General features: G+C 52.8%; 1 pseudogene; it reads right to left on the reverse strand.

The window, feature by feature from the left end:
- LOC118700991 (zinc finger protein 208-like) overlaps positions 1-21,551 on the reverse strand; it is a 123,405-nt pseudogene that overhangs the window by 37,159 nt on the left and 64,695 nt on the right.

Genomic DNA, 21,551 nt, shown 5'->3' on the forward strand with positions numbered 1-21,551 from the left:
GGGGCTCCTGGGGCACCTTCTTCTTCCTCACAGCCTCCTCCTCCATCTGGCCAAGTTCACGGGATGGAAAATCCTGTTTTGAGAAGAAAACAAGGGATAAGTACATTGAATTTTGTACTTGTTTGAAGGCAAACCTGGGGAGGGTCTTAACCAGGATTACAATTTAATAAGAAAATGAAGATCAAGGCAATGATGCAGAAACACTGCCTTAAACTGACAGAGTCAGGATATAACCTGACACCCTGTTGCTCTTCAGGGTGGTGGCAGCAGTCCCATTAAATGGTGGCTGCAGTCCTGTTGCAGTGATGAACGTGATTCTGTCCAAGCAGTGATCCTGTAGAAGGGTCTGGTCTTCCTCTGGAGGTCCAGTGGTGCTTCTGGAGCTCTTGTCCTCTGGGAATCCAGTAGGCAAGCTGCTCCTGGTGTTGCAAGGCTCACCTTATATGCAGGTAGGAATGCTTGGATCCTCCCCCTGGGCGGAGCATCCCACAATGGGAGGATGGAATTTTATCAGTCCTGCAGTGACACTCAATGGCCCATTCACAGAAGATATCTCCCCTGGAGGGCGTTATCAGGGCTGAGTTATGGAAGAGATAAAGAACACTGCCCCACCTGTTTATAGCAGTTGATGAAGATGGGCATTGAAAACATGCATTGGGTTCCATCTTACACTGCAGCCTGAAACAGTGGGGTAATCCCTGCTCAGGGGGTGAACACCACCCCCCTTACCCAAACTGGCTCAGGTGTAAAACCCCCACCCCGGGAAGGCCACACACACAGGGGACAATGTCACACTTGCCCTGCCCCAGGGGAGGTCTCTGTCCCTGTCACTCCTTTGCTCTCCCCCCCTTTTCTCTTTCTTTCCAACTCTACCTCACATTTACTGTTTAATAAAATCCACCTTGGATTTGGTCTTGTTAGCACCTTAATTGAGGTGGAGGCATTACTCCGGAAATTTTCTTAACCAAATTGCAACATTATTTTGGCACAGTGAGTTCAGGGCACTGTTGTCTGACTCCAAGTGCCTTTGACAACAGCCTGGTTCCCTCTGAAGAGGTTGTGGTTCTCTCTGGAGGAACTCTTGGAAACTTGGAAACAGTCCCTCCTTCCTCCTGTGGAACTTATGGGAGAAATTATGAGGAAAATGGCTGTTGTGGGTAGCCAGGAAAAAGAAAATATTTTGTTGTCCTTCCTTGAAAAGTTTCTTAAAATCACAGGGGGAGAGGGAGCAAATGGTATCAGAGTGACTGATAAAGTTCATTTACTCCAAGGTGAGGAACACAAGGCTGCTAAAAGTCCCACAAGAAGCCCAGCTCAAGTAGCTAAATTTCCAAATAACTCCAACCACGGGTCTCCGGGAGGATTTTTTTGGAGCGTGTTCGGAGCCGGCAGATCCCGGACTCGAGCCCCGGATATCTCCGGGCTCCCTAAGAGGAGCTTTTTCGGGGGCAGAGGAGCCGCGATCGCCCCTCGGGAGGGTCCCGGGGGTCCACGTGGGGATGGCCCGGTACTGACGGGGCGGGACATTGGTTTTGGGGATCCCCGTGAGAGCCGGGGCTGTGGAACGGGAGACCCCCGGGGCGGGGAGAGGGGAAGGGGCGATACCGGAGCTGGGGCACCCCCGGCAGCCCGGAGATGAGGCGGGGACGGGACCCCCTGACCCTGACAGGGGCGCGTCCTGGGGTGACTTCATGATGCTCGTGCCCCATCGGTCCCTTTAGCCCAGAAATGAGTTCTGCACCTTTAAGGCTGGTTCTGAGAGCCAAGGGGAGGAGGAAGAAGCTGCAGTTTGTTTTCAGACACTGCATTCACTCCTCCACATTCCGGCTCCTGGATGGACAGAGGGCAGGACAGAGCTCTCCTTTGCTTTTAGTTAGTTTTGAGCTCGCTGAGGAAGAGAAGCTCCCTGGACTGTGGTTTTTCTTTTTCTTTGCTTCTGTTTAAACCTGCTCTGCACTGAACACCCAGAACACCACTGGCAGCTCCCACCTGTGGCCACCTGGCCGGGCCTGGGCAGTGGCATTTCCAGCACTGGAGGGACTGATAAGAGACAGATAAGAGACTGATAAGAGACTAATAAGAGACTGATAAGAGATTGATAAGAGACTGAGTGATCCGAGCTTCAGCCCTCGGAGGGACTTGTGGAGTTTGTCATCTCTTTTGGAGCAGCAGGAAGTTTTATTGCTTAATATTGTTCAATTTTTGTGCTGGTGAATGCTTTGCCTGGTAAATAAAGTTTTTTTCCACTTTTCTCCAAGGAAATATTTTCCCGAACTGGCTGAGGGTGGGGCTTCTGAATCTGCATTCTAGAGGAAACTCCTTTTGGAGGTTTTCAACCAAAGTTGCCCTAAACCAGGACAGGGTGGTGGAAAGAAGGGGGAAGCCCAAGTGGCTGGATTGAAGGGAGGCTTCAGAGGGGGACCCTGGGACTCCAAAACCTCCCAGAATCCCTAAGCAGGACCCTGGGGAGGGTGGATCCCCAGGACCCATGGGATCCCCAACAGCCCTGAGATGGGGGACCACCAGAAGCCCAGAGGGATGAGACTGGAAATGGGAAACTCCTGGTGGATTTTTTGATTCACTCTTGATTTTTGGACATCAGGTGACTTCTAGAGATGGACTTGGGCAAGAGGAATCCCCAACCCAAGGCATTCACACCTTGTTTTTCCCCAATCCAGGATTTTCCCCAAACCTTCCAACAGTGACATCCTCCCTGTCCCGCTCTGGGTGAGCTCAGTCCCAAACCTGACCCTGATCCTGGTCTCAATCTCACTCCACATTTAGAAACACTCACTGTTCTGTATTTAATCTCATCCCAGTCCCAGACTCGTCTAGCCCCAGACCCAATACCAACCCCAGCCCTAAAGCCAATCCCATGTCTAGCCTTAACCCCAATCCCTGCTCTAATCCAAATCTCAGCCCCAACTCCAAGCCCAGCCCCAATTCCAGCCCCTTCCTAAATCCTCAGCCCCAACCCAAATTCCAGGCTCAGCCCTTCTGGGGCTTTGGGGGTGTCTCTGTCCCTGTGGCCCCGATGATGTTTGGGTGCGGTCCCAGCAGGGCTGAGAGGGACAGAGACCCCCCCGGCCTCCACAGGGGTGAGAAGGTGGCAGAGCCCCCCCAGCCCCGAGCAGCCTCAGCGGTGAGAGGGACACAGAGCCCCTGGTGCCCAGCCCTGCACAGGCATTGCCTGAGGCCAGAGGGATGGAGACCCCCCGAGCATCCCCCAGGGCGAGGGGACAGAGAGCCCCGAGCATCCCCTGGGCTGAGAGGGACAGAGACTGCCCCGAGCACCCCCTGGCACAGGGGAGAGAGGGAGGGAGACCCCCCAGGCATTGCCTGGGTGAGAATGATGGAGACCCCTGGGGAATGGCCTGGGGTGACAGGGACAGGGACACCCCCTGGGGAATGGCTTGGGGTGAGAGGGACAGGGACACTCCTGGGGAATGGCCTGGGGTGACAGGGACAGGGACACCCCTGGGGAATGGCCTGGGGTGACAGGGACAGGGACAACCCTCCCATGGCCCTCCCAAGCATCCCCCAGTGTGAGAGGCTCAGTAACCCCTTGAGCATTCCCTGGGCACTGGAAAAAGTAAAGTTGTTTCTTGACAAAAATCAAACTTAACCCGATATGAAATGCCTTGAATTTGCTCTTCCCACAAGTCACTTGTGGTGAAAACCAAAACAAATCCCAAACATGAATAAACTGACAGTACAAGCAATTTTGTGGCAATTCCAAAATCCATTGGTCCTGCACAGCTCCAGCTCAGCTGCTGGTACATTCTGATAAAAGAAAAGTTGAAATTCGGCCCAATACATTGCAATTCCTCTTTTATGAAAAGATTATGAAAAGGAAGGGAAAGCTCTGTGTAGATGTCACAAAGGTGACAGGGACAAAGAAAAAAAATTATTCTTAGATTTGGCAAAGCCCCCCGGACTGTGAAAGAGAAAAGGGAGGGACAGCCACAGAGTGAGAGGGACAGAGACCTCCCCTGGGGCAGGGCAAGTGTGACATTGTCCCCTGTGTGTGTGGCCTTCCCGGGGTGGGGGTTTTACACCTGAGCCAGTTTGGGTAAGGGGGGTGGTGTTCACCCCCTGAGCAGGGATTCCCCCACTGTTTCAGGCTGCAGTGTAAGATGGAACCCAATGCATGTTTTCAATCCCCATCTTCATCAACTGCTATAAACAGGTGGGGCGGTGTTCTTTATCTCTTCCATAACTCAGCCCTGATAACGCCCTCCAGGGGAGATATCTTCTGTGAATGGGCCATTGAGTGTCACTGCAGGACTGATAAAATTCCATCATCCCATTGTGGGATGCTCCGCCCAGGGGGAGGATCCAAGCATTCCTACCTGCATATAAGGTGAACCTTGCAACACCAGGAGCAGCTTGCCTACTGGATTCCCAGAGGACAAGAGCTCCAGAACCACCCCTGGACCTCCAGAGGAAGACCAGACCCTTCTACAGGATCACTGCTTGGACAGAATCACGTTCATCACTCCCACAGGACTGAAGCCACCATTTAATGGGACTGCAGCCACCAGCCTGACCAGCAGCAGGGTGTCAGGTTATATCCTGACTCGGTCAGTTTAAGGCAGTGTTTCTGTATCATTGCCTTGATCTTCATTTTCTTATTAAATTGTAATTATCGCCTAGACCCTCCCCAGGTTTGCCTTCAAACCAGTAAAAAATTCAATGCGCTCATCCCTTGCTTTCCTCCCAAAACAGGATTTCACATCCCTAAACCTTTGCCAGATGGAGGAGGAGGCTGCGAGGAAGAGGAAGGAGCCCCGGGACACCCAGGCAGGTGAGGAGGAAGTCAATGCCCCTTTCCCCCTCTCTCCTGCTCCATCTCCCAGCCCAGCACAGCCCCTGGCTGTAGGACAACCCTGCTGCCAACCCCGTCCTGCCGGGGATGCACTGGGGGGATCTCCTTCCCCTTCCCTCTGGCACGGAGGCAAATCCCATCCTCTCCTTGTCCTTCCTCCCCCTGGGAAGGAGCTGAGGATGGAGACCAGAGAGGTGAAATCCCCACAGCAGAAACTCATGGATGAGGCCATTTTGAGTGGCTCCAGGGCACAGGAATCCAATGGGGAGGAAAATCCCCAGAGATTCTACAGGAAGAGGGCCTCCAAACCCAGCCCAGGGTGCTCTGAGGAGGAAAGACCCACCCTGAGCCAGGAAGGTGGGCAGAGCTTCAGCCAGAGCTCAGAGCTGGTGGTCCCTAAGCAGCTTCAGAATGGGGAGAAGCCCCACAAGTGCTTGGAGTGTGGGAAGAGCTTCAGGCAGCGCAGCACCCTGATCAGCCACCAGATGATCCACACTGGGGAATGGCCCTACGAGTGTGGGGAGTGTGGGAAGGGCTTCAGCTGCAGCTCTGCCCTCATCATCCACCAACGCATCCACACTGGGGAGAGGCCCTATGAGTGTCCTGAGTGCCAGAAGAGGTTTCAGACCAGCTCCAGTCTCCTCCAGCACCAGCAGATTCACACGGATGAGAGGCCCTTCCGCTGCTCTGACTGTGGGAAGGGCTTCAAGCGCAACTCCACCCTCATCACCCACCAGCGCATCCACGCTGGGGAGAGGGAGAGGCCCTACGAGTGTCCCCAGTGTCAGAAGAGGTTTTACACCAACTCCGATCTCCTCCTGCATGAGCGGATTCACACGGATGAGAGGCCCTTCCGCTGCCCTGACTGTGGGATGGGCTTCAAGCGCAACTCCCACCTCATCAGGCACCAGCGGATCCACACCGGGGAGAAGCCCTACAAGTGTGGGGAATGTGGGATGAGCTTCAGCCAGAACTCTAACCTGATCTCCCACCAGAAGACCCACACCAGGGAACGACCCTATGAATGTGGGGAATGTGGGAAGAGCTTTAGGCAGAAGTCTCTCTTGATCTGCCACCAGAGGATCCACACTGGGGAAAGGCCATACAACTGTGGGGAATGTGGGATGACCTTTAGTAGGAAGCCCCAAATGATCATCCACCAAATGATCCACACAGGGGAGAGGCCCTACCAGTGCCCCGAGTGTCAGAAGAGGTTTCACACCAGCTCTCAGCTCCTCCAGCACCAGCGCATTCACACGGATGAGAGGCCCTTCCTCTGCCCCGACTGCGGGAAGGGCTTCAAGCACAACTCCACCCTCATCACCCACCGGCGCATCCACACTGGGGAGAGGCCCTACGAGTGTCCCCAGTGTGGGAAGAGCTTCACCAGCAGCTCTCACTTGAGCAGACACCAACGGAGGCACCAGTAAAGAAGCCCTGCAAATGCCCCAACTGCAGGAAGAGCTTCATGCACTGCTCCAGCTTCATCCCCCATTGGAGACCCCACGTTGGTCAGGGCCCTGGTGATCCGTGTTCCCTGTGATCCATGCTGGGAAGACACCTGTACCTTTTGTTGCCCCTGCCAATGACATGATGTGGGATTGGAGAACATGAGGGTCTGGCCATGGCCCTGTCATTACATTCACTCCCACCTCAGTTCATTGCCAGGGGCAGGAAAGGGACTCTCTCTCTCCCTGAGAAAAAGGGTGTCCTTTCCAGACAGGAGGAAATACATTGCCAGGAAGAACTCGTTGTTGATGTTGTAGTTTTCTCTGTAAATAGTTTTACTTATCCCTTCTGTTATCAATATTGTTTCTGTTCCTGTTTGTTCCTTATCTCGTTGCTGTTCCCAATAAATTGTTCTTTCCCCAGCCCGGGATCTTTGCCTTTTGTGCTTTCCATGGGAGGCGGGAGGGCAGTGAGGGCAGCGCAGTTTTAGCGGGAGCAGGAAATTGGGGAATCCCATTCCTGAAGCCCGGCCTGTGGAAAGCGAGCATCCCAGCTGGTGCCAGCCCTGGTGGCCATGGCAACCACCCCTGGCATGGGGTCTCCATGGAGCTGCCAAGGGACTGAGCATAGCAACAGGGAGCTGGTGATGGTTGCCATGGAAACTGACCATAGCAACAGGGGACTGGTGATGGTTGCCTGCTATGGATCAGATTTGTCACAGGCCCTCAGAGGGGTTCCATGGGGACATTCCAAGAATCTCCAGGCTGTTCGAGAGCTGGAATGTCACAGGCAGAGACAGGGGCTCCATGGAGACCTCCGAGGGGTTTCTGGGATGGTAAAGAGCCCTGTGGTCAGAGGCAGTCACAGCCATTCCATGGTGACATCCCTGGAGTCCCCAGGCTTCCAAAGAACTGGGATGTCCCAGACACTCACAGGGGTTCCTGTCATGGGCACAGTGGGAGCTTCAGGCAACATTTATTAGAGAAGCTCCTGTTGGGTCACGAGGTGCAGAAACGATCCCCAATGCTCCCCATAGATCCCCAAATGTCACTGTTGAATCAGTGTTCCATGCTTTCTTTCCAATGGAAAACAACCATCCTTATCCTCCAGGTGTCCATGTCTGAAATTGGGATTCCACCTCCAAAATTCTGTATATCCAAAGGTTACTCCCAGGCACAATCTGCCAGTACCATCAAGCCTGGCTGGCCTTGACCTCTGGTGGCTGCCCCTGCAACACTGGGTCTGGGTTCTTCCCTTCCCATGGAGATCACTGGGACACTGTGGGGACCTCATGCAACCAAGGGGATCCTTGTGGCACCACTGGAGCCCATGGAACCAAGGGGCCATGGTGACACAGTGGGGCTTCATGGAACCTAGAGACCATTATGGCTCTGTGGGGCCTGATGGAACCATGGAGACCATTGGGACCCTTCAGGGCCTGGTGTCACCAAGGGGGCATTATGGCACCTCAGGGCCTCATGGAAGCGAGGGACCATTGGGACACTGTGGGGCCCCATGGAACTGAGGGAACATGGAACAGACCTGGCTGGCTTGGCCTCCCAGGGGCCACCTGACAGGTCTGGCTGATGTTGGGATGTCAAGGGCTGCCTCTCATCAGCTCCTGGAACACTGGGGCTCCATGCTTTCCTTGCTATAGAAAAGAACCATCCCTCTTTTTAAATGTCCATTGCCAAAATTGGTATTCTCTCTAAAAATTTTCCTATATGCAAGGGTTTCTCTCAAAAAAAAACAACTGCCACTTCTGGCTGGCCTTGTCCTCTGGTGGTCACTCTCTTCTGCCTGGCAAACACTGGGGCTCTGTTCCTTCCTTCCTATGGAAAAGAACTGTCTTTCATGTCCAGGGTCCATGGCCAAAATTAGAATTTGGCCTCCCAAATTCCATATATCCAAAGATTGCTCCCAGACAAAAGTAGCAAGGACAGACAGGTCAGGCTGGCCCTATCCTCTGGTGATTTTCTTAGACTCTGAGCTGAATGCTTTCAGTTGAAAAAACCTTGGAAAGGGCCCAGAGATCTCCCAAGAAGCGTTTTTGAGGACTTGGGCACATGAACACTACATATGGACAAAGGAACTCTGTGCTCTGTGCTGTTGTGAGGGTTTGGCATCATGGAAGTGATGTTCTAAGAGAAGCTGCTAGCAGTTTCCTCCGTGTCTGACTAAAAATCCAATCAGTAATTATCTTTGAGAATTGACAATCTGTTAAACCACTAAGGAAACTGTACACGCCTCTGTGAAGACACATGTTAAAGATGAGAATGCCCAGGAGGGTCTCTTTCCCTTCTGGCTGGCACAGAGGTAACAAGGCTGACCCGGCCCCGTCTCAGCCAGGCCGGGCCGGGCGGCTCCTGCCGTGGGGCCGGGCCCCATCCCAGGGACCCCGCCAGGCCCCATCGGCTGCCGGGCAAGGCAGGGGAGGCCGCGGGGCCGAGGCCGGGCCGGGCCATGGCTGCAGTTGGGAACATCTGGGCCCTGCTGAGCCCTGCCCCGCCACCTGCCCGGGCCCAGCCAGGATCCGCCGGGCCCCAGGAGCAGCCCCGGGCCGCGCCGGCTCGGCCAAGATTCTGCCACCCTTGGGGTTCAGCCGCAAGCCCCGGGCAGGGGCAGGAGAAGCCATCGGCCCCCGGCCGTGCTGCTGCTGTGCTCTAGCCTGGCTGCTGAGATCCTGGCCCTGCCCCAGCGCGGCCCATCCTGACACAGCCCCAGCACAGCCGCTGCAGAAACCTCCATCGTAAAACAGCTCCTACCGCAAGCACCGAGCCCAGCCGGGGTCACGGAACCATCTGCAGGCCCTGGGTGAGATATGAACTCTTTCAGTGCTTCCATCCTCCCTTGAGAGAGAGAAAAGGACAGAGTGCAGACACACAGAGGAGCAACATGAAGATACTGAGGTCAGTGAAGAGGAAGTTGAGTCCCAGATGGGAGGGATGAGGAGATGCCTTGATCTTGGGGCAGAAATCCTCTTGTAAAGCTATGGAGAAGGATGCAATTGATACATCAGACTCTCTTTTTCCCTACAAAGCATTGAAAAGTATGGGGAGATGACTTGTTCAGCAAAGGCCTCCATGCAAAATAAGCAAATGTTGAAGTAGCTGTGATCCCATGAGAAGTTTGAACGCAGAAAAAGAAAAGAGTGATGAAACTGTGCCCTCAGGGAGAGAAGAAGACCTCTCTTCTCAGAGATGAAGATGGTTTCAGAAATAGATAAGGAGAACATTTACTCTTAAACAGCTCATCTTTAAACTAATACCCCATAAGGTGACATGGCCCATAAACACAGCTGTAAAAGACCTGTGAAAAACTGGGAGGAACATCACAATTGCAGATTTTTCCGGGCAGCTGCTATTCATGGAAATTGAGAGCCACAAGAGAACTGTTTTCTTATGGAGAAGTCTTCCTTAGCATGAAAGAAAGACTCCTCTCCCTAAGTGAGCTGAAGAAAGACTATTCTAGACGTGGTAAACTGACTGAAATTTCTAGATTTTGTCTCTTTACATTGTTAGTAAGAAAGAAAAGGTTGTAGGGAGAGGAGAAGTGCTTTGAAAGTTTTGTTCTTATTACTCTTTCTTTTAGTTTCAATTAATAAATTTTCTTTATACCCTTTTAAAGTTTTGAGCCTGTTTTGCCTTTCTCCTAATCCTATCTCACAGCAGGAAATGAGTAATTATATTCTAGTGAGTGCACTGGTAATCAACGAACTCTGAACACACCACAATAACTGAGGCGTTCTGCAAGAAATTTCAAATTGGTGAACCAAAACCACTACAGAAACATTTCTGATGAACTGCACTCAAGCAGAGGGAAATCAAGGCAGAGCCAGGTTTGTCAGGATTTGCTTGATCCTAATGAGCCTCACTGTGCATTTGGAGCTGAGCCTGGAACCTCAGGGCCTGAGACAAGATTGCACAAACCTTGCCAGGAGTCAAAGTCAGACGAAAAACCCCAAAGTGTCTCAAAGCATGAATGGGTCCCTCTGAGGTCCATCCCCAACACAGGCTCCTCATGGACTCCTTGGAGAACAGACTGGAGGCCAGGATGGCACAAAAAATTTCTCAGAGATTCAGAGTGGAAAAGAAAATCCAAACTACCTTAAAAATTTGAGTATCTGAAAGCATTAATGAGCCCCACTGAGTGTCAGTACAAAGCTCTCCAGGGACTCGTTAAAGCAGATAATTGGGGCCATGATTGCACAAAACTCTCACAGAGTCTGGATCAAAAGGGAAACACCAAGTACCTTCAAATAACTGAAGTACCTTGAAGTATTAATGAGCCCCACTGAGTGTTGCTACTGACAAAGCCTCTCCAGGGACTAATTACAGCAGATAATTGGAGGCCATGACTGCACAAACCTCTCAGAGACTCCAAGGCAAAAGCCAAACCCAAAGTCCTTTGAAAAACCTGCAGTCCCTGCAGGGAGCATGAAGGAGCCCCCAGGGCCATTGCTGAGCAAGGCTCCCCAGGGACTCCTTGCAGCAGATCCTTGAGGCCACTGGGATGTGGGCTAGGGGGGGATGCTGAGGGCAGGACAAGGGGCTGACAGTGCCCAGCCTGGCTGGGGCTGTGCCAGGAGGCCCCAGGGCCTCAGGACAAGGTGTCTCCTCCTAGCCCTTGGTAGCACAGACCCTGCTGTGCCCCAGGGCACCAAGACTTGGCTTCTCTTTGTCCCCACCTGTCATCACTGCCTGCAGTTCTCTGCTCTGCCTGGGGCCTGGGGACACTTGCTCAGTCCTGTCCCTATCTGGGACCCATTAAAAGTCCAAGAAAGTTTGGAGTTGGATTCTGCCTTGGAGTTCTGGAGAGGTTTCTTCAGCTCCCTCTCAGGGACTGATGTCCAGGGCCTGAGCACAAAGCCCCAGAGGCTGATTAAAGTCCTTGTGCTGTGTCTGTGCTGCTGAGCTGGGCTGGGCTCCTGGCCCAGAGGCAGCTCCTGCTCACCAAGAAGAGCTTCAGAAGCACATTTCTCTTGAGGAGCAGCTCTTCTGCCAGCCCAGCAGGGCTGGGGCACTGCCTGCAGCCAGCCCGGGCACAGCACAGAGGCACAGAGAGCTTCAATCAGTCAGGGCAGGGAAGGGGCTGAGAAGTGCCTGGGGCACAATCACTGCCAGCCCTTGGCACAGGAACCTCTGGCTGCAGGACAATGCAGCTGCAGCTCCTGGAGCCATCTCCTGCAGCTGGAACATGCCAATGCCTGCAGAGCCTGTGAGTACATTCTCTGCTTCTCTCTTGTGCAGAGCAGCCAGGGGTGCCCAGGGCTGTCCTGCAGAGCAGGGTCCTGCAGCCCAGGGCGCTGTGCTGGGGCAGGGACTCTGCTGCCTGCCAGGGACAGCTCTCAGCCAGCCCTGGCAGTTTCTCCCAGCGCTGGGCAGAAGCTCTGGGGGGAAGGAGCCGCCCTGAGCAGGGCAGGGGCTGCTGCTGAGAGGGGCTGGGTGGGGCAGGGCTGCTCCCAGCTCCAGACCAGCCTGGGCACAGCTCCGCAGGGCACTTCCCAAAGAAGGTAAGCCTGGGATTGCTGGAAAGATCAGGAGCTTTCCTGAGAGTGTTTTCCATTTCCTGCTTGGAGAAGGATGGGAACATTGGGGTGATGACAAAAAGATTTTTTTTATTTTATACAATTTTCATATATTTGTATCTCTACAAATTACTATTACATAGTTATAAATCTATATTCCTTTTTTAAGTCTATTAAACTCTTAATGAACTCTATTACTATTATATACATCTATAACTATAATCCTTTATTACCTTTATTATTTTCCCTAACCTTTTTCTTTGATTTTAGAAAAATAAGGTGACTGTCTAAATGCATTCCTGAAATACATATAGTATACAATACATATGGTATCCTGTATCATCCTTTTATCAGTAAGAGGACCTACAAGAAGAACATTTTGGTTTTTGACCAGAATGTGAGCAGTCATAACAAAAAGTGAAGGCAAAGAAGCCCTTGGACCTACTCCAATGGATTGAGCCAGGGGTGTGTAACTGGGGTAAGTGAATCTCATATTGGATGTTCCTGTTCAATATCCTAATTAATCAACCTTAATAAATTGTTGAAATCAGGGCCCGGGTGTGCCCCATCCCCACTGGGACACCTGGAAACTTCCAGTTAATGTCTGGTTTTTACTTTACTGTTCTAACACTATTGCAAGGGGATTTTTTTCTCTTTTGATTATAAAAAAACAAGGGGATGAGAGAAGCAGAGCAGGAATTGTAATCCAAGAATCCCAGGACATTCTGAGTTGAAAGGGACACACAGGATCATCAAAGGAATGTTTGATCTTTTACAGGGACTGCAGAACTGTAAATTAAGTTGATCAGTGTCTCTGCTGGGAGCCTCCCAAAGGGCCCTCAGCCACTCCTCAGCCCTGCACAGCAGCAGCATCACCTTTGCAGGGCCCAGCAGGGCTCTCCTGAGCTGCCCTTGCCCAGCTGCACACAGAGCCTGCCCCAGCCAGGGCCCTGCACACAGGCAGGTTTCTGTAGGGCCCCAGCCAGGGCACACAGGCTGGGATGGGCTCTGTGAGCGCTGGCAGGGACAAGGCTCCTCTCAGGAGGGAATGTCCAGGCCCAGGGAGATGCTCAGGGAAGGAGAGGGGGCTGGAGAGAGCAGGGCTGGGGCAGGAGGGCACTGTTGGTGTGTGGGAGGTGCCGGGCACAGCTGGGCACGGGAACACTGTCCTGAGTGCCCGGCTGTCTCTGCCCTGCCCTCTCAGGCACAGCACCACAACATCTGCTCTTGGTTCTGCACTGCCCTGACATTGGCACTGTTATCTGCTGCTCTCAGGGAGGCTCTGGCATCTGCAGCAGCTGAGTCAGGCCCTGCCCTTGGCATTCCTGCCAGGCAGGGCTGTCCATGGGAATGGGGTGTCCAAGCTTCCCTGGCACCTGTGGGGCTGTGGGCAAAGCAGTCCATGGCAAAGGGGAATGAGCTGAGCCCCCTCCCTGAGATCCCATCATGGGCACAGCCAGGAATCTCCTTGCTGTGCCCTGCCAGGCTCTGAGCTGCCCTCCTGGGTGCAGATCTGTGCCAGAGCCTCTGGGAGTTCCCTGAATGTCCCACGGGCAAGGGCAGTGCTGCCACAGCTGAGGAAATGGTGCTGGGTTTGCCCAGGGAGCTGTGAGTGTCCTTGGCACAAGGGGGTGCTGAGACCTTGCCCAGAGACCTTGAGAGAGGGTGAGACATTCAGGGATCCCTCTGCTCTGGGCAGGGTCTGGTTTAGCCCAGGGGGACCAAGGAGTGTGATTGTGCTCTGATTGCAGCCAAAGGTTTTCCCACAGCAGGTAGAAGGGTGAGTGTGTCCCAGCTGTAGGCATTGTCTACAGGGAATAGCCCAGGTTTGGCTCCAAGCAGCCTCTCCTGACTTGTGACTGTCCTTTCTCCATGAACAGGTCCCTATGTGCAGCCGCCGCAAATGTCCAACAGCAGCTCCATCAGGCACTTCCTCCTGCTGGCATTGGCAGACACGCGGCAGCTGCAGCTCCTGCACTTCTGCCTCTTGCTGGGCATCTCCCTGGCTGCCCTCCTGGGCAACGGCCTCATCATCAGCACCGTAGCCTGCGGCCACCACCTGCACACGCCCATGTTCTTCTTCCTGCTCAACCTGGCCCTCAGCGACCTGGGCTTCATCTGCACCACTGTCCCCAAAGCCATGCACAATTCCCTCTGGGACACCAGCAACATCTCCTACACTGGATGTGCTGCTCAGCTCTTTTTCTTTGTTTTCTGCGCTACAGCAGAGTATTTCCTCCTGACCATCATGTGCTACGACCGCTACGTGTCCATCTGCAAACCCCTGCACTATGGGACTGTCCTGGGCAGCAGAGCTTGTGCCCACATGGCAGCAGCTGCCTGGGCCAGTGCCTTTCTCACTGCTCTCATGCACACGGCCAATACATTTTCCCTGCCCCTGTGCCATGGCAATGCCCTGGGCCAGTTCTTCTGTGAAATCCCACAGATCCTCAAACTGTCCTGCTCCAAATCCTACCTCAAGGAACTGGGACTTCTTGCTGTTAGTGTGTCTTTGGTATTTGGTTGTCTTGTGTTCATTGTTTTCTCTTATGTGCAAATTTTCAGGGCTGTGCTGAGGATCCCCTCTGAGCAGGGACGGCACAAAGCCTTTTCCACCTGCCTCCCTCATCTGGCTGTGCCCTCCCTGTTCCTCAGCACTGGCACATTTGCCTACCTGAAGCAGCCGCAGGGCTGCATAGAACCGAGGGGCTATGGTGACATTGTGGAACCCCATTGAACCAAGGGTTCATTGTGACACTGCAGGGCTGCGTGGAACCAAACTTCCAGGGTGACACAGAGGGGCCTCCAGTCATCAATGGTCCATTGTGACACTGTGGAGCCAAAGGAGACCATTGTGACACTGCAAAACCCCAGGGTCCAAAGGTCCATTGTGACATTGCAGGGCTCATGGAACAGAGGAGTTACATGACATTGTGGGGGCTGGGGAGCCATGGAGACCATTGTGACACTGCAAGGCCTCGTGGAATCATTGGGACCATTGTGACACTGCAGGGCCTTGTGGCATCATTGGCACCATTGTGACACTCTGGGACCCCACTGAACCAAGGGTCCATTGTGACACTGCTGGACCCCATGGAATCAAGTTACCATTAGGACACTGTGGGGCCCCATGGAACCAAGGGGACCATGGTGATAGTGCAGGACCACATAAAACCAAGGGAACACAGAAAAGGTCTGGTTGGTTTGGCCTCCCATGGACTACCTAATTGGTCCAGCTGGTCTTGGCATGTTGAGGCTCTCTTCCCATCTGCTGCTGGAACACTGGGGCTCCATGCTTTTCTTGCCAGGGGAAAGAAATCTCCTTCTCCTCCAGGCACCCATGGCCACAATTAGGATTTCACCTCCAAATTTCCTTATTTCCACAGATTTTTCCCATAGGAATATGGCCAGGACAAGTCTGGCTGGCAATGGTTTCATAAGGGTCACCTCTCATTGGTCCCTGAAACACTGGGGAAGGCTCTGTGCTTTCCTTCCTATGGGAAAGAACTGTGCTGCTTCTGCATGTGCCCATGGCCAAAATTGGGTTTCCAACTCCAAAATTCCTTAAATGCAAGGACTGCTCCCAGACAAAATCTGCCATTCCTGACAAGTCTGGATGGCCTTGGCCTAGTGAGGCTCTCACCTGCCTTCCAAACACTGGGGCTCTGTGTTATGGAAAAGAACTATCTTTCTCACCCAGGTGCCCATGGCCAGAATTGGGATTCCACCTCCAACATTCCCTATTGTGACAAATTGGAGGAGATTGTTGGCTGGAAACATTCTGTGTGTGGGGGAGGAACGGGCAGGTCCAGCCCTGCCCTGCCCTGGAACCCCAATCCCCCCAGAGCCTCTATCCCAGCCCAGCAGTGGCTGCCAGTCCTTGGCACAGCACAGGCAATGCTCCACAGCCACCTCTGCAGCCCCAGCCCAGCTCCTGAGGGACCAAATGAGCCCGAGCCCAAGCCCCACCTGGGGGAAGGGCCCAGGGAGACCAAGGGGTATTGAAGGCCGACCACAAGGTAAGCACACATCTTGACCCTGGATCCTCTTGGAATTTCCATCTGAACAATGCTGGAATCCAGGAGTTGGTAGCTGTGTGTGTGCTTCTCTGTATCACATTTTTCTCTCTTTCTGTGTCTTCTTCTATTTTTGTCCCCTTGCAAATTTTGATTAACTTAAAATTGAACAAGCTACGAGTTTGTGAAGTTGAATGGGCCAAGTTAATGCTTTGAGAAGTGTTTTTTGTGTTGATTGAATGTTGTATTAAACCTTTTGCCAAAGCTTCTCTGATTTTCTAAATTTGCCAATAAAGTCTGTTTTGTTGCTTTGAGCTCCTGACAATCCCTTGTTGGTATTTCTCCAGCATATCCAACTCAGAGGACACAAACAACTGTAAATTCCTTTTAAATGTCTCATTAAGAGAGTTTTTTAGTGGATGGGAGTCAGGGCTTGTGTGTCCTGCTTGGCCCAGCCCAGGCAGGGCTTTCCCAGCCACATTCCACACTCCATTGCCCAGCTGGAGCCGCTGGTGCCTCTGAGTTGTGCTGCCCCAGCCCCAGGGACGCTCTCCTTGTCTGCCCATTCCCCCACGGTCTCTGGGCAGGGATGGCCTCAGTGGGGGCTGCTGACATCCTCAGCAACTTGGAGGCTGCTGCTGAATTTCCCTGCTCCAGAGGCTTGTTCAGCCTTCAGCTCTTCAGTGCAGGAATTCAGTGTCCCAGGGCTCATTAACATTCAGAACACCTTAACAACCCAAGCCTCTGGGAATCATTTGATTTCAGTTCCCAAATCTTTTGTAGTTAATAAGAGAGGTTTCAGAAGTGCATTCAACTGAATGTGTTCTATTTAAAAAGACAGTAAGGAAACATTTTTTAGGTCCTGTTTAGTTTTTTTTTCCCCTTGTTAATAGCAATCTCCAATTGACACTGAATCCAAGTACCTCCTCATGCAGTTTGAATAGGTGTGAAAATCAAGACCCTTCATGGCTGACAATCAATCAGACTCTGTCCCTACCCCCACCCCACCATTTCCCCCATCCAACCCCTGGCACTCAGAGCAGCCTTGTGCAAATCTGAGCTCCCTCCAGCCCAGGCTGCACCTGCAGCTTTCAGCTCCTTGGCTCCAACTCCCACCTGCTTTCCTTGGAGAAGGAGCTGCTCGAGACACAGAGGGATGTTCATTTCTTGTCAGCCAGCAAAGCCAAGGGAAGGCACAGCTCCATCAAATGCAAAAGTCATTCTTGTCCCTGGCTCTGCCCTGCCTCTGATCCCCACAGCCTGTCCTGTTTCCTTCATCCCTGCATTTCCAGGGACTCTCTGGGACAAGGGAGCTCTGCTCTGGCTATGGAGGGCGGTGCAAGTGCCAGCACTGGAGTGGGAACCACAACTCATCAGGTTTGTGTCCTTTGGGGGTCAGGAACTGGTGAGACTCAGAGGCACAGAAAGTTTCTCTTCATGGCCAACAGACCACAGTTGAACAGGACACAATTTAATAACAATCTCACTCTTCCCTGAGCCATGTGCAACATCCCAGCAGTGCCTGATGAGTCCACCATTCACAAGAGATTTCCATACTAGAATTAATTTTAGACAAGCATGGTTCTGTGACAGATATAAACACAATTAAGTTCTTGTATCAAGATGCTCATCCTGGAGTGGGGGCAAAACAGCTCCAACAATTCCTGATTTGCAAAGCTGTCAGTGGTGGATGGAGAAGGGAGGTCAGGCTGCTTTTGGTGCTGAGGAAATGCTGAAACCAGCCTGACTCATTTCATCTCCTCCTGTCCTGGCCGATCTCCCCTCTTTCCCCTTCCACCCACTGGCTTTTGTCTCCCACCAGGCCCCCGGTGAAGAGCCTGGCTCTGTGTTCTCCATCCCCTCCTCGCTGGCACTGCCAGGCTGGGATGAGGAGCCCCTCAGCCTTCCCTGCTCTGGGCTGGACAAGCCCAGCTCCCTCAGCCTCTGCTCACAGCCCAAGGGCTCCAGCCCCACCTTGGAGGCCCTTCCCAGGCCCTGCTCCAGCTGCCAGACATCTTTCCTGCCCTGGGCAACCCAAGCCAGGCCACAGTGACCTGGATAATCCCCGTCCTTGATGTCCTGGTCACACAGCCCTGGGGCCTTGTCCCCATGTCAGGCTCTGGGCTGGATCCTGTGGAACATCCTTTTGTGGAGGCTGTGGCTCCAGGTGGGCCAGGGGGATCCCGGGGGACAGGGACCCCGCTGGGCATGGACAGCATTGGACTTGTTGGGAGAAACTGTGAGGGGGAGCTGGGGCCGAGTGACCAACCCAGTGACCTGACACAGCCCTGCTAGGATGGCACACAGCCCCTCTGGGATGTCACAGCCTGCTCTGTGAGCTCACAGCCCCTTCTCTAATGTCACACAGCTGGTCGCTGATGTCACAGCCAACTCTGTGATGTCATCATCTGCTCTGTGATGTCACAGAGGCAGTCTATGATGTCACAGCTGCTGGATGACGTCACATAACCGACTCTCTGATGTCATAGCCCACTCTGTGACCTCATGTTACCAGATGATCAATTGCCTACACCAGGTCAGCTGACACCTGGAGCTTGTTCTCCACATCCCCAGGCCTATGGAAACCACACAAGGCCCATTGTGTGAGAAGGGGAACTGGAAGTTCAGCAGCCTCAGGGTCCTGCCAGCTCAGCCAGGCCCACTGGAACATTGGGGTCCACGACCACCAGGGACCACCAGAGAGACCCCCAGGACAGAAGAACACTTGGGTAAAGGGGAGGGGGAATATGTTAATGATTTTGGGGAAATGATTATCATATGTATGTTTAGTCCAGGACAATCAATGAATGTGTGTGCAAAATTCAGAAAATAAACAGAAACTTTCCTGTACTCAGCCTGCACAGCTTTGGGAGCAGCTCTCCCCCGTGCATCCAGCTGAAAAAAGAATGCTGCTTCTTAATGCTACACTGGGGTTAAGGAGTTTTCTGTTTTACTGAATTTTTGGTAACACTCCCACTGCCAAGGAAAGCTCTGTCTGCTGCTGTTCACAGACAGAGAAGGGCTGGGGGCAGATGTGGGGCTCGGAGGCTGCCTGGGGCACAGTGACCATGAAATAATCAAGTTTTCAATGTTCTGTGAAAGAAGGAGGGGCAGCAACAGAACTTCTGGACTGCAATTAGGAAGGGCAGACTTTGGCCTGTTTAGGATGCTGATTTGGGGAGAAACAAATCAGGTCCTGATTTATTTTAAGGGAAACATTCCTTTAATACAAAGGGATCCAGGAAGGACACACATTTCAAGAAGGTAATTTAAGGGGGAAGGAGCAGCCTGTCCCAGTGTGGCAAAAGATGAGCTGGTGAGGAAAATGACTGGCCTGGCTGCCAATGGAGCTTTTGTGGGAACTCGGGGGATCAAAGGACTGGCAACTCAGGAAGCATTTAAGGATTTCGATGGGTTATTCAGAAAGAAAAGTTGAGATGTGAAAGCTCAATTAGAACTTTACCTGGCGGCTTCTGTAAGAAAAATGTTTTTATAAAAAAAAAAAATATAGCAAAAGGAGGGAGAAGAAGAACCTCTACTTTTTATTGGATGCAGTAGAGAATAGAGTAACTAAAGATAAGGAAAAGGCTGAGCTACTTAATACCTTGTTTGTCTCAGGTATATTTTTTCAGTATTAGGACAGGTTTTCCTCAGGACAAGTGTTCTCCTGAGCTGGTAGATGGGCACAGGGAGCAGAACAGCCCCCTGGAATCCAGGAGGAAGCAGCTGCTGACCTGCTGAGCCACTCAGATGCTCACAGGTGTCTCTGGGAGCAGATGGGATCCATCCTAAGGGGATGAGGGAGCTGTGGATGAGCTCCCCAAGCTGCTCTCCATCATTTACCATCAGTCCTGGCTCAGCAGGGAGGGCCCAGAGCACTGGAGGTGCCAGTGTGAGCCCATCCCCAGGAAGGGCTGGAAGGAGGAGCTGGGGAACTCCAGGCCTGTCAGCCTGACCTGGGTGCCCAGCAAGGTTATGGAACAGATCACCTTGAGTGCCATCACAGGGGACCCACAGGATGGCCCAAGGATCAGAGCCAACCAGCGTGGATTTCAATATCTGCATTGATGATCTGGATGAGGGGATTGAGTCCATCATCAGCAAATTTGCAGATGACACCAAACTGTGTGTGAGTGTGGATCTGCTGGAGGGTAGGAGGGCTCTGCACAGGGCCCTGGACAGGCTGGATCCAGGGCCCAAATCCAACAAGGTGAGGTTTAATTGGGGCCCTGTGAGACCAAGGGACCATTGTGACACTGTGGGGCCCTGTGAGATCAAGGGACCATTGTGACACTGTGGGGCCTCATGGAACCAGTTTGACCATTGTGACCCTGGGGGCCCCGACAGAACCAAGAGGACCATTGTGATACTGTGGGGCCTCATGAAACCAAGAGGCCTTTGTGACACTGCAGGGCTGCATGGAAACTTGGGACCATTGTGACATTGTGGAACCCCATTCAACCAAGTGTTCATTGTGACACTGCAGGGCTGCGTGGAACCAAAGCTCCAGGGTGACACAGAGGGGCCTCTTGTCATCAATGGTCCATTGTGACACTGGGGAGCCAAAGGAGACCATTGTGACACTGCAAACCCCCAGGGTCCAAAGGTCCATTGTGACATTGCAGGGCTCATGGAACAGAGGAGTCCCGTGACATTGTGGGGCCTGTGGAACCACGGAGACCATTGTGACACTGCAAGGCCTCATGGAATAAGTGGTACCACTGTGAAACTGTAGGGCCTTATGGAACCAAGGGGCCACTGTAAAATTGTTGGACCCCATCAAACCAAGGGTCCATTGTGATACTGCAGGACTTTGCCATTGTGACACTGCTGGACCCCATAGAAACAAGGCACCATTATGGCACTGTGCGGCCTCATGGATCCAAGGCACCCTTGTGACACTGTGGGGCCCACAAAACCAAGGGAGCACAGAAGAGGTGTGGCTGCTTTGGCCTCCCATGGGCTGCCTGACTGGTCCAGCTGACCTTGGGGTGTTGAGGGTCTCTTCTCATCTGCTGTTGAAGCACTGGGGCTCTGTGCTTTCCTTCCTATGGAAAAGAACTGTCCTTCGTCTCCAGGCACCCTGGCCAGATTTGGGATTTCATTTCCAAATTTCCTTATATCCAGGTATTATTCCAATAGGAATATTGTCAGGACAGGTCTGGCTGGCAACGGTTTCACAATGGTCACTTCTCATCTGTCCCCAAAACACTGGGGAAGACTCTGTGCTTTCCTTCCTATGGGAAAGAATTGTCCTTCTTCTCCAGGAACCCATGGCTGAGACCGGGTTTCCACCTTCAAAATTCCCTTAATTGAAAGACTGATCCCAGACAAAACCTGCAATTCTTCAGAAGTCTGCCTGGCCATGGCCTACTTAGGCTCTCACCTGCCTTCCAAACACTGGGGCTCTGTGCTTTCCTTCCTATGGAAAAGAACTGTCCTTCTTGTCCCAGTGCCCATGGCCAGAATGGAATTCCACCTCCAACATTGCCTGTTGTGACAGACTGAAGGAGATTGTTGGCTTAAAACCTTTTTGTGTGCAGGGGGGAGGAAGGGGCAGGTCCAGCCTTGCCCTGCCCTGGAACCCCAATCCCCCCAGAGCCTCTATCCCAGCCCAGCAGTAGCTGCCAGTCCCTGGCACAGCACAGGCAATGCTCCACAGCCACCTCTGAAGGCCCCAGCCCAGCTCCTGAGGGACCAAATGAGCCCAAGCCCCACCTGGGGGAAGGGC

This window comes from Molothrus ater, unplaced genomic scaffold (assembly GCF_012460135.2).
Source record: "Molothrus ater isolate BHLD 08-10-18 breed brown headed cowbird unplaced genomic scaffold, BPBGC_Mater_1.1 matUn_MA110, whole genome shotgun sequence".
Lineage (NCBI taxonomy): Eukaryota > Metazoa > Chordata > Aves > Passeriformes > Icteridae > Molothrus > Molothrus ater.